This window comes from Haemaphysalis longicornis, unplaced genomic scaffold, assembly GCF_048455015.1.
Source record: "Haemaphysalis longicornis isolate Haplotype H1 unplaced genomic scaffold, Haemaphysalis longicornis Haplotype H1 scaffold_7, whole genome shotgun sequence".
NCBI classification, from domain to species: Eukaryota; Metazoa; Arthropoda; class Arachnida; order Ixodida; family Ixodidae; genus Haemaphysalis; species Haemaphysalis longicornis.
The window spans coordinates 88,491,352-88,507,579 of record NW_027526422.1 but is presented as its reverse complement, the minus strand read 5'-3'; the positions used below and the strand labels follow the sequence as shown (position 1 = coordinate 88,507,579).

Sequence of the window (16,228 nt, the reverse complement as noted above, 5' to 3'; positions counted from 1 at the left end):
ATTTCTAAGTCACGCCAAAAGGTTTGGTGCCACAAAAAATTCAAAAATTAGGCTTAACATTTAACTGGGAACAAAATATTTTATGGCAGCGTGAAAGCAAGGGGTTTTCTTTACCCTTCCGGTATAACACATTTGAAACCCCGTTCGAGAGGTAAGCTTAATTTTTCGCGGCTTATGCGCTTTCCCCATGGCCTAGAAAATTTTCACAAAGGCTGTACATACTGGTGTTCTCCTAGATCGCCTGTATCGGATATCCAACTACTTGCACACGGAATTAACACAGGGGCTTTGTTCTTCGATACCAGTCCTGCCCGTTGAGTTTCAATTGTGACAATTTCATTTTCGCTTGGGGTAACTCGTTCGATGGAAACAGCGCGGCACGATGACCATTTATGAATTACTGCGCCTGCAATGTACAAACAGGCGTTCAGTTCGCGGAAGTTTAAACTAAATGGTTCATGAAACTTTCCGGAAGTTGAAGCCCGCATTTAATCTCACATAGTAGACGCTAAAACGAAAACTTAAATTGCCTGTTCAGTTGATTTTATAAAATAAGCGTGCAAGGTGTATGAAAAGAGATGATCACAGTCAGGCTTGGACAGGCCTGAAAAATACAAAAAGAGCATATCGAGACGTGCTTATTTATCATGAAAGGTGTGGGAAAAAAATTTAAAACGAATGAAGGAATCACTCAAGCAATTATTAAAAAAACATGCGGGTTCGCGTCTTCAGCGTCCCTTTACCGGTGAAGGTAAAAAACAAAAACTGCGATGGGGGAGATTTCGACGCCCCATTGAAGATCTTCGGTTTGTCTAATAGCCGTACACTCTGGATGGCCTCGCAGTACGCGTCTAGCTTCGGGGGACGAAATCCTCCAATTCTGAGGAGGAGCATGCCCAGGATTTAGGGACACGCGCCGCCGAAACCTGAGTGCGCCCTCTCCCGGCGCTTCGCTCGTCCGGAGGGCGTAACTGAATGGCGCATAAAACACACGGCCTCCGTTTGATAACGAAGACCGCTAGGAGAATCGCCTCCGGGATATCCGCACCATGGCTCCAGCGGCAGGCTCTGGCAAAATTTTAGGCTTTTATGACTAACGTACGAGATTCCCAGGGCGTCTAAACTTTTTCCGCTGCTGCCTCATGCGCCATTCAGTTACGCCCCCTGGACGAGCGAAGCGCCGGGAGAGGGCGCAATCAGGTTTCGGCGCCGCGTGTCCCTAAATCCTGGGCATGGCCAAAATCACGCGCTTGTGTCCAAATTTCGCCGCACGTTTAAATAATACGGGGCCCTTCAATACGGCGTGCCTCACAGCAAAGATGTAGCTTCGGTGCGTTCAAGCTCAAAATTTGAATTCTGATTTTTAAGCGCAGCTTATATATCTCAATTTCCAAACATCTTACATGTTTGCGGACAAAAAAAAAAAAAATTGGCCGCGAATCTGCTCCCTTCGTTGCCAATGTCGTCCAAAGATGCTAGTCTTCTGCAGCCTTGGCCACGTAAATGCCTCTCATCTCTCCCCCGCCCACTCCTCACGCTCTATCCCTCTGCTCACACGAGCTTTTGGAGCCTGTCGTTACTCTTCGACGTAGGTCTACCACGAGGTCTACCACGAGGTCTACCGAGCTCTTTTTGTGTTTTTGGTTTGTAATATTGTTTTCGATGCGGATTTTTTACTCGATATAGCAAATATCAGTTCCATTTAATTGCAATCAAAAGAACACTGGCTAATACTACTTGTATATTGATTTTTTTTGCCTCAGACGTTTTCATTTCATTCATTTCATTGACGTTTTCATTTTGTTCGACAAAGTTGACATGTAGGAAGCATGATACCAGATTTATTTTTTTTAAAGGTTGTGTCTGTATAAACTTCTCGTTTCAAAATTACGTTATCTTTTGGCCGGGTGGCTGGAAGGACAGACAGACAGACAGACAGACAGACAGACAGACAGACAGACAGACAGACAGACAGTCAGACAGACAGACAGACAGACAGACAGACAGACAGACAGACAGACAGACAGACCAAAACCTTTTAGTTTAATTAACGCAAGAAAGACTATCGTCTTTAAAACTCCCGAGGCTCTACCGGCTTTTGAAGTGCGATGCGTACCATAGGTCGAGGCGTTGGCAAACAAACTACTAAGTGGATGCACTATTTGCAGGCGGTCCCCATCTAGGGCGCACGCCGTTAAAAACCTGACTTACACCTCAAGCTTGTACGGATCATCCCTTGGCTATGCATCTTGACTAGTTTTCAATAGGCGCCATTTTCAGGATCAGCGGAATCAAAATAAAAGTCTGTACGTGTCTTTCTTACGGATTACCGCCGTAGACGCTGAAGACAAGTGAAATCTGCTCACGCATAAATTCTGTATCCCCTCCGTGCGGGTGGGCTAAAAAGCGACTGTGTTTATCGACCTTCGCAGAGTGGCATGACGGAACTTCCTTTTTGTTTCTCGCATTTGGCGTTCGTACAGTGCCAACCAGTCCATAATCGTCCCGAATAGCTGAACAAAAGTAAATTCTTTTGCTTTCACTACACAAATGCTTTCACTACACACAAACACACACAAAAAGAAATCGGGATTCCATCGCGGTATTCGTTTATTTATTTACTTTTTATTTATTTACTTACTTTTTATTTATTTGTTTGTTCGTTTGCTTATTTATTGCTGCCCTGAGGACCATTACCTATTAGACAGGGAAGTGGGTACAAAAGAGAGCGAAAACAGGAGCCGTGCAATGTTTACGACACAAAAATAATTATGCTTATACAATAATACCGAAGGCGTTCTGAATAATTCATGACTTTGGATGGTGGCCGTCAGTGGGAAGGTGGTTTCATTCAATGGGTGCCCGGTCTACGTACGACTAAAAGAGCTCATAGTTTGGCATAATGACATTCCTACCTTGAGAACATCATCTAAATGAGTTGATGTATACTGTGGAGGCAAAATAAGATCATCACACAAGAATGGGTGGTGGAATATTTTATAAAACAGACTGAGACGACAGATTTGGCGTCTTGATGCTAAAGATGACAGGTTAACATTAAATGTTATTGCTGTAATTCTTGCTGTTCGATTATCGTTAGTAAGGATAAAACGGGCGAAGTTGTTTTCAATCATTTCTAGTGAATGAGTTGGGTTATGCATTGCTGGGTGCTAAACGGGGGCGGCATATTTTATTTTCGTATAAATTAGTGTTGTATAAAAGGCGAATTTAATGAGGAAGGGGCTTTAGCAAAATTACGCGCGAGTAACCCAACAACCTGTTGGATTTATTGACTACATACTCAATATAAACATACCAGGCCAGATACGTAGTTTTGCGGACGCCTAAATATTAAAAAGCCGTAACAGCGTCTAAAGCAACGTGGTCAAGACTCTAAGAAGGCAGATTTTTACACGTTCTCAATGCGTGCACAAATTTACGCTTGTTAGTGTTTTGTTGCCTTCACCAATTCGCATGCCAGGCAGAAATTGCGCTAAGGTCTGCCGGCTTGGAGGGACGCTACTTCATTATCTGGGGTTATTTCACGAAAAAGAACGCAGTCGTCAGTAAACAAGGGTACATTAGAAAAAAATTCAGATACTTGGTCGTTTGTACAGATAAGAAAAAGAATAGACCAAGAAGGGAGCCCTGTAGCACGCCTGAAGGAAGGGGCTTTTTGATGTGAATATACATTTTTAGCTGACACATACCGGACACGACTGTTCAGAAATATTTCTAGCCAGATAAAAATTTAGGTGTTGCCAGTGGGCGTGATTTGCGCATTCTTCAAAACAGAGTAAACCGACCGCGAGATCAAAGACCACGCGTACGACCGCGCCTTTAACAGCATCCTCGAACCATCCAGCCGACTGCCGGTGGTCAACTTCGCACCGCTGCTCTGTTCGCTGCTCCCGCACCCTCTCCCAAGCTGAAGCCGTCTCCTCGAGCGTGCGAGTTCGTCAGGAGCGCGCGGCTGCCCCCCTTTTGCTTTCTTAATTTGTTCGGGAGGAACAGCGCGGGCGCTGCTCTTGGCCGGAGAGCCGTCCTTTCAACAGGTGCCGCGCAGCCAATGGCAGAGCAAGCGCCCGCCGGCAGCGCCTCCTCGAACCAATGGGTGCTGGGCGCGCCATCCGTCACGTGGTTCGAACGGCGCCTCATAAAAGCGACCGGGCCGGTCCGCCCGGGTCCTGATCACACCAGCGTCGAGACGCACCAGGCAATCGGGATCTTGAGACACGCGACCAGCGGGTCAAACAACCAACCCCTCTGCTCCGCCGACTAGCACCTCGTCGTCTCCTCCTCCAGACACCGCACCCGCTGCCTGATTTTGTTTGCGCTGTCGACGACCGACAGGACACGCGACCCCTGCCACGACAGTGTTCGGTGAGTGTTGCCCATTTTGTCGCGTTGTGTCGCGCTTCCTTGGCCTCTTCGATACCGTGGAAAGTGGCAATGAAGCGGAAGTTAAGCGAACATAACAAAAAAAAAAACACTTAGAGGAAACGAATTATCGAGCGGTATGCGTTTACGAGACTGAAATCGGAGTTTGTATTCTGCAACACGCGATCGGGGGAACCGGCGTATCGACTTGTGGAAGAACAAACTATTTGAGAGGGAAACAATCAATATCGAGAGTCGGACGTCCGGAGTGAGGAAAATAGCTCCCGGCAAAGTTCCGGTAGAAAACGGGTGATGGGAGGGAAATGCCCAAAATACGGTAGGAGAAATCGGCGTAGCTATTCAGGTTTAATTGGCACGTGGGTTGTCGTAGTGTACAACCTGCCATTAACTATCCAATGTAAAAATTTTCCGTTTGATTTGTGTCAAAAGCCGCCATCTGCCACCCGTTATTTTTTCCTGATTACTAACGAATCATAACAAGTAGCCCGTCATCCTCGCTAAAAGTTGGTGCTCTAGTTTGCCGAATGTGAATGCATTGCGGTATTAATACTGCAATAACGACAAATCCACGCTATAAAAACTATCTTGAGAAAAATTATATCTGCATTTGATTGCACTGACAGACAGCTAAATTTATTATCACCAAACATGATATTATATTCCGAGATAACATTGTGTAGCCAGACCCGCACTTGCTCTTGCATGCTGACCAGTGTTTGTCAGCTTGGGTTTTTTCATTTCCTGACGTCTTTCTTCACGTAACAAACGTTAATTCGTTACATCGTTACAACGGAAGACTTGTGGGCTCTTTATTCACTTTAAAAAAATCATTTAAAGTTTAATTAGTTTAACAAGGCTCGGTAAATATACCGCTGCTCTTAAAAGTAGTATTCTGTATGCTTATTTCTATATGATCGGTTTTGATTTCGGCTTATTCAAGTGTGTGGCCAAAACTAACCGCCACTGTTGCAGCCTATGTGACGCCTTGCAACTTGTAGTTACATATTTGTCAAACTTATAAAAACCTTGGAGACTCTACTAGGTGAAGAACAAATTTCGGGAAAACCATAAACACGTTCGACCCATTTGACGTACTGACCACAAAGCTTCCTCATTAAAAAACTACGTCGCGTATTTCTATATGTTTAAATTTCCGGTGGCAATACCGGCCAACTGAAATTTAGTGGTTTAAGTCAATTACAGAATTCAGGAGTTCTCCCAAAATAAGGAATAATTTAGAAACCTTACTTTCAACCGACAGGAATACAGCGTGAGTGGAACTTCTAATTTCGCTACGCCTACACCGTGGGCAGGCACTCCAGTAAAAAGTAGACGTAGACCTGTCGCACCTTCCACTGAATGAACTTCAAGCAAACCCATTACGTCTGCGTATTGTATTTCTGCTGTACAATTTCTAAAAATTTCTTTTGTTTATTCTGGGTACAGCATTTCCGCTCGCCAGCTCAATACAACTTTTCTGAACTCGGAATTGCGCCCACGTTTCGTTTACAATTCCGTAACCTCATTACACGCATCGCACGGTGGCTTTCAGAGAGAAACCACAGAACCAACGGAAAAGGGTTGAAATTAAGGCGGCCCCGAGATCCCGACTAACGGAAACTAATTCTTTCCCGCCGACAGCCGGCTCAAGAATATCTATGCGCCCCCACTCTCCTCCTCGCAAGTATACATTCCAGCGTTCTTACCGTTCAATTTTTTGGTTACTAAACGGACCGCGCGCCAGGGCCGTTCTCCCACGCTCACGTGACGCCACAGCGCCCACGACTTGTTCCGAATGACGTCACCAGTGACGTCGACTAGCTCCTCCTTATTATGTCCCTCCTACCCTTCCCTCATGCTGCCAGCTCACGAGGAAAGGGAATTGTTCCGTCGTCCTGAAGGATCCAGAAACATATGACGAACTGCTTAGCCTTAAACTAGTTCAGAGGATACTAAAACGAGGAATTTCACATAAAACATTTAAAGACGCTTTCGCTTAGTGGCAGCGCCGAAAACTTCACTGTTCAGTTGCTCATCGCGCAAAATGTGTGAATGAAACCGAAGCCACGGGTGCTTACGCTTTTGCCCATTGATTCCAGGCAGCAACTGTCCCAGTTTTTTTTTTTTTTTTTTTTCAAATGACTAAAAACGCAGTTGGCAAATTTAGAGCGCATAAAAACAAGGATGGAGCGGAGATGGGACACCACAGAACACTCTGTGGAAAACAACAGTGGCCTGTGGTGCCCCTTCCTCGCTCCCTAATTGTTTTTAATGCTGTAAGAATCTCGCCCGGGAATACGTGCAAGTAGAAACTATGCTTTTTAGCACGAAAGTGTTTTATTGCCCTATACACCAAGACTTCACTGATGTTATATCCATCACGGAAGTGACGCCAGTACAACGAAGCAAGTTGCCTGCAAAGGGTGCACCCCTGCACACAGGGGTTCTTGCAGGGAAGCAACCTTTCGTACCAAAGAGTACGTTATACTTAGGGTTGTTCGTTTTCGGGTTTTATATTTCAAAACGAAAGTGTTTTCTGCCGGGATACACCAATATTTCACTGACATCATATCCGTCACGGAAATGACGCCAGTACATCTTTGCTGAAGCGACCCGCCAGCAGGACGTCGCTCACAAAGCACACCCACAAGACAGCAGCCGACCCTCAAATCATGCTCAGCTGCAGATTTCGCTGCATATTTCACTTACGTGTTTTACTGATTCCTACGACAGAGGAATCAACCACAATTTTTAGCTGTATTTATTAAGGCTAGGAGGCGCTATAAATTTTTGTACGGTTCTCGCTAGTTACATTAATACGATGCATTGTTTCTCATGACTCCAATTGTCTTGTATGCTACCTTCAAGAAAGTATTTTTGATGCGAAATATTCAATGTGAAAAACGTAAAATGGAACATGGTTTTCGTTACAAATTGAAGACGTCGCGTCCCAGTTTCTTGTCACAGGCCAGAAAGTACATTTCTATTGCGTATCAGGCAGTAGTTTTTTCTGTCGTAAAGTATTTCGCTCTGGCAGGCTGTAAAAAACCGCAGTAGTATTTTTATTTCATTGAAACAAGACAGTTTCTGTGGTCGTTTCGCTCCTGAGCACAGAAAACACACACAAAAAGCGGATCTCGTTATTACGCGATAAAAACAACCTTCCCCAAACTGCTCATACTTCCCTATCTTGAACGGCCACATAATTCCTGTTAACGAAAGAAGAATCCAGAAAACGCGTCGTATATATATATATTATATGAGGCCATAAATTTGCAACCAAATATGTCGTGCTCTCAGTGCAGACTCGCGTGTCGTTTTACGCAGTTGGTCGCAACGCGCTGCGAGGCGATAGTGTCCTACATAACTCAGAAGGGAAGCTCTCCAATCTATTTTCATGGCAGCACGCGTGGTATTTCGATCAGCAACCACTAGCATGCATTCTTCTATAACTACAACATCTAATAGCGGGAAAGTGCGCGTTCTTGATAAAACTATCTTGTTACCACTCCCATCCGGCTGTATAAGGCGAAACGCTAAATAAGGTAAAAAACAGAAATTATCAGATCTGCTCTCGGTACAGACCTCGCTTGTTGCATCAAAGCCCTCTCCCCCCACCCCTCCCGAGGCGGCTTTAACAATGCTAGAAGCCAGGGAGCACTTCACGTTCGAAGTTGTTCTTGTAGATGGATCTGCGCGACTGTCTAAACCTTCTGGAATACCCGAAGTCGCACTTTTAGAAATTTTGATCTCTTCACCGTGTTCTTCTGTCTCCTACCTACCTCCCTTTTAAGTTCTTTCGCCGCGGGTCCCTGGTGCCTCTTTTGGCCTTTTTCCGTCGCTGAGCGGTGGTTTGTGACACTTTCCTGCTTCTAGGAAAGAGCTTTGTACAAGACAACAACAACAACAACAACAACAAAGCTATGGCACGGTTAAAGGACGACACGCACAAAACCGCGTCCTTTTTCAGAAAAGCGTCCCTAAACCAATTCTCGTATTTCTTGCAGTACAAACTTGGCGTCCCTTTTTTCCCTAACGACGTGAGATCTCGAGTAGGGCTGCCTCTTTATATTCTCTACTGCCACTCACGAACTGTGTGTGAGTCCCACAGTGCGGTCGAGAAGGAGTGTATGCTGTGCCCCAGAGGTATTTCTGACAAGCTTCTTAGCTGTTAAACAATAAATCATAGTTTTCTTTCAATGCCCGCCGAGTAGACAGTCGTTGATGTGCTGCTCTTAAAAAAATTACCTAAGCTAAGCTTCACTGAAATAACGTCGCCAACGCTGATGTGAATAGCGAAGCTGCCCGGCATTTGCTAATCGCAAGGCTCAGCTTCGTAAAACTTATTAAAGCCAGCAGATGGATGCCGATTGGCGCAAACTCATTTTTGTCGTTTTCCACTGCTCGCGCCATCTACCGAAACTTTGTGTCACTTTTGAACTTGGAACACTGACACGAGGGGACACGGCGACCGCTTTCGTCTTACAGCCATTTTTTTATCTTCCGTGGTAAAAAATCAAGCATTCATGTATTTTTATTCAAAATAATAATGCTTATACGTTGATGTCTTGCCTGAAGTATGCTTAATATTTTTGTTTTTCTCAACAATGTTGTCAAGTATAAACATCGCCAGCAGATTCAGTAGTTCAGAAAAGTTTTGCCTATAGAAACGTCTTGTTCAGGCATCATTTAAACTTGTTGCACGTGCGCTTGGCGCTTGCGCCCTTCCTCGCTAGCCTGTGCCCTCTCCACATCGCTGTGCTCGCTTTACCCCATTCCGGCTCACGAAAGCCTCGACCAAAAACAGCTTCGCTGTTGGAAGCCCGAGGATGAGCGTCAGTCACAGCACGTATGTGCTTCTCTGCGAGTGTGTAGCATCCTATATTAAAATCCGCCCAAAACAAACTAACCCCGGGGTAAGATTTCTACGGGCGGGTTAACGTCGGCCAACGTGGGCCAATGTATGCGGGTATGGGCCATGACCCTTGTTAGGCCTCACGGCAGCTAGTCCTAACATGAAGCCTAACCACGCGCCAAGCAACGTCGGGTTCACTGCTTGCGTCAAGATGCGGGTACCTGTTCACGTTGTTGCAGCTCAAAGCGTTACCTTAGTGATAATATCAGGAGCATTGGAAAGCGTTTGACAATACTACAAACATCAACTCATCCTATGTGAAGCTGTGGGTACCGAGCGGTTAGCGCTGCTAAACCTCAAAGTGTAAATCTATGCTTAAAATCAAGAAAATTCCAGGAAAGTGTTAGCCAAGAAACCTCGTCCGATCTGGGAGAGAGAGAGAGAGAGAGAGAGAGAGAGAGAGAGAGCTCTTCAATAAAAGACAGCAGATGTGTCTGCTGGCATGTATTCGCCGCCTACATGCTACTCTGCGGGGATGGGGTGAAGGGAATGAAGGCCCTAAAGAAAGAAGGGCGAAAGAGAGGGGGAAAGCAGGAAGAGCTAAAAATAAGGGAACATGGAGTGTTCCGTGGATTACGCAAAAAGTCCAGGTGGTCTCACAGGATGACGATGTACAATTCTACATTGTCTCTGCGACGCATATGTCATGTAAGTAATCAAACACTGCCTCTGATACTCTTCGATGGAATGATGGAGATGACTATCGTCCAAGAAGAGCTTTCAACGATAATATGTGTTATTCTCACGCGCATAAAAAGCGGGCGAACTAGACGGCAACAATTTTGCTCTAAGGGAATGTGTAAGCATCTTCGTATAGCATTGGCTAAGTCACATAGACATCACTTAGATTATCTGTGATTAAGAAGTACAGCAGTTATTTGGGCTGGTTCAGGAGTGCTAGCCTTTATGGAACCGGAAATATTTGGACTGTAAGAACTCTCACTGGTTTTCGTTCTTGTTTTGCAAAAAAAAATAGTCTTGCCAATTCCTCGCAAGCACAACGTTTGCAAATATCTTATCTAATACCTTGTATTTAAAATATCGAGATAACTGAAAGAAGATGTTTTTTCAACGCTAAAGATTTCTAAAACGCGGTTTCGCTAACGAGCTCAGACGCATGTGCAAGCTACTTTCTCTGTAAATAAGGTATCTCTTCGTGTTGTACGACGGCTCACCAACACGGGTCTCAAAAATGGTGTCTCTTGTGTTATAATATTCGCAAGAAACGCGACTTTGTCGAATGAAAATAGAGTGCCTTTCCTAGTACACCATTCATCTACATGATGTCGCAGCTGCCGTCAGTTAACGAGCGTTACTGTCAGAAATAGCATGAGTGCAAAAGCGCTCCGACAAACCAATCTTTATTTACTGCGTGTGGGAGCTGCCCTTGTGGGGCGGACTACATGGAACGTCAATAACGCCGGCGTTCCAGAGAACGCTCTTCGCCTGCGAGACTTTATTTAAACAAACCGGGATGTTTAAGTAGAGCAGTTTTGGTTATACTGCTATTGATTACATAATAATAAAGGAAAACTTTTTTTTTCCCACACCAAGCTTAGCGTCTCGGTAGCTTTTATTAAAAGAGGCGCCAAACACACACAAATCTGAAATATTCTTGCGACGCTCCATGTTTCCGAGTTATAACGCTGTGTTTTAACACGCTGCAGCTCACTTGCAACCGTTTATCAGGCATTGGCTACATCATGCATTCGTTGGGCTGAGCCATTTACTTCTCAAAAATAGCGCCAAAGAGCACCGTTGTACTAGTAATGAGTGTTATTTACGGCGGCCCTTTACAAGCACTGTCTAATATTTCACGCTTCCTAGAAGCGCCCCGACAGCAACCTAAACGAGCTCTTCGCTTTTTTTCTTTTTTTTTTCGTATTCAAAATTCAATGCCAACGCCTTCCTCGAATTCTCAAAAGGAAATCGAAGATGGGGAGTGGTAAATGTGACAGGGGATTTCTGTTACGCCCGGTCGCTAATAAGAACTTCCAAGGCCCTTGCTTATTTACTGCGTCATTGCATCATCAAAGCTCACTTGGCATTCTGAACTTTTCAGTACCGTACTCACGGAAAAATCAACTATCCCTCTGTCGAAAGACCAACATCAGGGAACGTAAACCTTTCCAAAATAAAGTCCAACACCAGACGAACCAACCCACATGCGAGCGGACCCCCATCACACAACCTTGCCATGCACATAAGGTATTTCTTATTGGGACGGCCTACTGCACTGCAATTGTGCTCTCCAGTTCTTTACTGACACGAGCATTCTGTGGCTTTCCTTAGCGTTCAACCATTGCCATCATTAGACAGAGGGGGGGGGGGGGGGGGGGGGGGGGGGGGGGGGGTGCGGGGGGATTTTGTGCACTTTTGCAATTCCATGCACCCTTCTCCAAATCCAAACTGCTTCGACCGTGCCCGCATGGCGCAACTGAATAGACGTCGACTTCATAACGCAAGACAACCAGCTTCGATTTTCACCACGGGAAGCATTTTCTTTTTTTTGCTTCCCCCGCGATCATCATCATCGTCAGGGAAAGTTGCCTGTCCTGCATTGCGTTTTGGGGGTACTACAGACGACATCATTGAGAGGCTGGAAGCTTCGCTTTAAAAAAATTACGGAAGCACCTAGGCGTTCCCTTAAAATGCCAAAATGCAAGACTGCGTGAGCACCACCCACCGCCCAATTATGTCATCCAGCTACGATCCCTTGCTTGCAGTTTCTGAGTATTCAGCTGCTGAGTTTACTGTGTTTTATAATGCGACGTTGTGTAACCCGCAAGAGCGCCGAAACAAGACGAAACAAGAGATCCAGCCGAAAGGAGCAGGCAATATCGCAGGTCTGAAACCACTGAAAATCGCGGTCGCTTTTAAGACTCCGTTCCACTGTTGTATGCTTCCTTTGCGATAAAATTTCCGCTTCCGTACGCAACAAATTCTCGCTCTTAAGTGGAAATATTCCTCCCCCCTCCGCCCCCCCTCCCCCAAGCACCGATGGCTCTCGAACATTAGGAGTCGCTCTGTAAAGCGTGCTTTGCCGCAGTAAGACGCATTTTGTGGCAGAGCCACTTCTCCAGCCGCCCGGAGACGGAGAGGTGAAGAGGAGCGACTTCGGTTGCGTTTACATTGTGGTATTTTAATTCTGTTTAAAATTTTCACAAAATCACAAAGTGATGCGAAAACAGATAGGAGAATGATTTATGGCGCCTATCCCTGAGACAAATACGACAAGCGGACGCTTCTTTTTGATTTCGCGACGGTTCTGGGGATTAGGAGTGCACATCATTTCCAGTAGAGCCTTCATAGCGACGCAGGAAGATTAGCAATAATAATTCCAGCGGGAAGCGCTACGGGTGCTCATCACCAAGTCGAGCGGTTGTTTTCGAAGAAATGCGCAGATACGAAAGCGGTCGTATTTCAGCCATTTCAGGTTTGTACTTGTTCCTTAACCCATTTATTTTTCTTTGCCCATTTCCCCTTCTAATTTCCATTACTACGACTTAAAGCGTCCGAAAATATCCCTTGTTGGAACAGTATTTAGGCTTAATGTTAGGTAGCATTTGTGTTGAGCCTAACGTCGGTCCAAATAACATGAAGCCCACAATACGTAGAGCTGCGGGTACGCATTAAGGACTTTAGACTTTAAAGCGTGACGTTAAGCCTCAACTAATGCTTTTCTGGGTGAGTTTGTGTAAACAGCTGAGTTACGGCTAACACTGGACAGCCGCAACTCCCCGCCCCCCTTCCCTCCCTTCTCTCCGCAGCACCACTCCGGCGCATACTCATGCGCACAGACAACGGGAATTGTAAGCGCAGGTACGTAACTTGACTGATCCCGCCAGCTAATGCTCACGTATTAAAAGTTGGCTGATCTTCACCGGCGACTGTTGTATGGTTGCGCAAAAAATGTGTGCACGAGGCTTGCGAAATCAACAGTTAGCTAATTCGCTAAACATCTGTGCCGACTTCGTGCACAAAAATGGGATTCGCGAACAGCCAATTTTGGGATCGTTCCATTCCATATTAAAGTTATGAAAGGGCGTACTGACAGCCCGCTAACTCCGTAAAATGTCATCCGGAATTAGGGGGGATATTTTTTACCGAATGTAAGCATGCGTTGTTGGTCGTCGCTCAAGAGCACGCACTCGAGCCCGGCATCGCAAAACAAGTTTATTATCACGATTTTGCTTATCAGCGAACGTGGAACCAGGCTGGCCACCTGCTGAGGCTCCCCGTGCTCAAGTTTTATCAGGACCATAGGGCAACTCTCGTCGCAGGGAGATTTATCGTCGTACACTACGAACGCTAAGCAGCGCATGAGGCTTTGCGCGTTCACTTGAACAATTAATAAGAACGTCGGATGTTTACAGAACGACGTCGCCAATATCCCGGAGCGGACAACGGGGCAGTGACAATCCAGGAGGCCTTATTTGGGTCAAAACTGAGAGCTTAATATGCATCGTTTTCTTCCATGCCTCCCAAGAGTATACGCGCTATGATGCATTGTGCGCGCAATCTGTACAAAGACCACCAGCTGGCCAGAAGTAATTTTCCTCGTGAAGCTGAGACAATTCGTACGCATCGGGCGAACCTCACCGGGCAAGTTCGTTGTCAAGTAACAAATAAGTGGGAAAATGAAGGTTGTGACAGCTCGTTTATTCCAGGTGCCTTGCGCGCACAAACTGTGAATGTGTCTGTACAGATTTGGAGCAAAGTTTTAACTATCCAAACAGCGCAGGTAGGGAACCGGTAAAAAAAACAAAGCCTCACTATTGCTAGCCAATAGTTGTCGCCTATTAGTGTCATTATCGAATATTTTATTAGCCGTGCCGCGAAAGAAAAAAACTGAAGAAGAAAAGAATGACGTTCTGACCTAAATGAAAGTCGTTCTGAGCTAAATGCTATGAGGAGTAAGGACGAAGTTGACAGCTTCTATCAAAGTTGAGGAAACAAAAACTCCACCCCTGACGCCAGAGCAACGGAGGACGTGACGACAGAACCTACCTTCCTTTTTAAGAGCCTTTGAAACGCATAGAAATCAATCTCGCTTCATTTTTTCGACAAAAAATTGAATACTCCTTCGACCACTCTACGCCATTTTCTTTCTTTCTTTTTCCCCCCGCCGCCATAAAAGGCGAACCCAGCTCCGCTTCCTCCATCATTACGGTGACACGGAACAGCCGACTCCAGTTAGGATTACCGAACATTTTGTCTTCCTTACAACGAAGAAGCTGAATCAGCGCACGTTAGTGGTGACAAAAAAATTAAAAGACTTCCGCGCATTCGTTAGCAAGTTCGACGGAACGAAAGAACCAACCGAGATAAGCTGGCAATATTACAGGGATTAAGCAGTTCAAATTTTCCTTCGCTTGTCGGTAACTACGCTCCACTTGTTCCTGCTTCCTTTTAAAAAAAAAACACTCAGGAACTTCTGCTTACGTGCACTCGTAAGTGAACTGTTCACGCTGAGGTTGAAAGCTCTACGGCGCCTACCGAAAGAACGAAGCCTCAAGAACACCAGGAGCCCCTCTGTAAAGCGTGCTTCGCCGCGGTATTTCTTATTGTGTGGCAGAGCCACATCTCCAAGCGACGGGAGACGGCGTACAGAAACGGGGCGATTTCAGTTCCGTTTACCTCGTGCTCTTTCAACTATGCACATAATTTTTACAAAACGACAAAATCACGATAAAAACGGATGGGCGAATGAGTGATGGCCCCTATGTTTCTGACAAACACGACAAACCGGTGCTCCTTTCTGATTTCACGAGTGTTGTCGAGATTGAGAGGGCACGTTATCCTCGAAAGAGTCTTCACGCCTACGCGGAAAAACTAATAATAATTCCGACAGGAATGGTTGCTGGCATCCGCGCCGGTCCTTTGCAAAGAATTTCGCAGGTACCAGTCCTCGATCAACAACCACTAGTGAGAGGTTTTTCCTGTTTACAGACAGCTCGTTTGTTACAGACAAACCCAACTCCTCATGCTACAACTTTCCTTGATCTGCCTGCTTTCTTCGGCGTGTAAAAGTGAGCAAAACATGAGGCAGCATTTCAATGGACTTCCTCTGATTCGTCGTTTCCCTTATATTCTTACGTTCGCAGCTGTGATGAATAACCGAAAACGTTTTTTCTAGGAAGTAGGTTCGCGACCTTTGTTTTAGTTCCCGCGGTGGTTGAGTAAAAGGTACACATAGGCAAGAACGATGATCTAGCAGTAAAAACTCCCCCACATCTGAATTGCCATTTGAGAATAGAAATGTCTTAAACAAAGTAAAGCAGACTGGATGCCTAAGATTAAGTTCACGTTATTATTTTTCAAGCAAATAGCGATGCGGGGGCCGAATTACGTTAAACTCTTCAGAAGGCAGAAAAGTAATAACGCTACATAGAAATTAAGTGCTATGTTTAGAAATATTCAAAGAAGATGGCTGTTAAAACTTTTCGTAAGTACCAGTTTTAGAACTACCGAACTACATTACAACCCGCTCAATGTGCCATAATTTACTTTGCATCTACTGAACATGAAAAGTTGCTAGCGAACAAAGTGAGTGATCGGAGGGATAAATAAGAATACATTGAGCTCAAGTGCAGAATCTTTGGATAACTAATTTAATAAACTTCACTGAATTAAAGATGAAAGGAAGGGAAAGGGCGGCGCTTTAAGGTAGCGCCACCTGTTGAAACAGTCGCGAACGTCAGCTGAAATGTACAAACGTCGTTTTTTTTTTTTTTGATGCACGGGTGCTCAAAAAACGTTGAGTGCCGCGCAATGATGGGCGGATCAGTTCGCCTGCAAGAAGAGGCAATTCAATATCCAAAGCATGAGAATTACTTTGTCGACCCTTGCGGTTCATTGGGTTTGGCAGTCACTTGCGCGTTTTGCCAATGTTGGGGGGGGGGGGGGATA

The 16,228-nt window shown here is 45.4% G+C and overlaps 1 protein-coding gene across 1 annotated transcript in view; it reads left to right on the top strand.

Annotated features, from left to right (window-relative positions):
* The first annotated feature begins 4,183 nt into the window (after positions 1-4,183).
* LOC144146052 (uncharacterized) overlaps positions 4,184-16,228 on the top strand; it is a 145,496-nt gene continuing 133,451 nt past the window's right edge. Inside the window, exon 1 of the mRNA XM_077677981.1 lies at positions 4,184-4,383. The gene's annotated coding sequence lies outside the window, so the exon portion shown is untranslated. The remainder of the gene's footprint in view (positions 4,384-16,228) is intronic.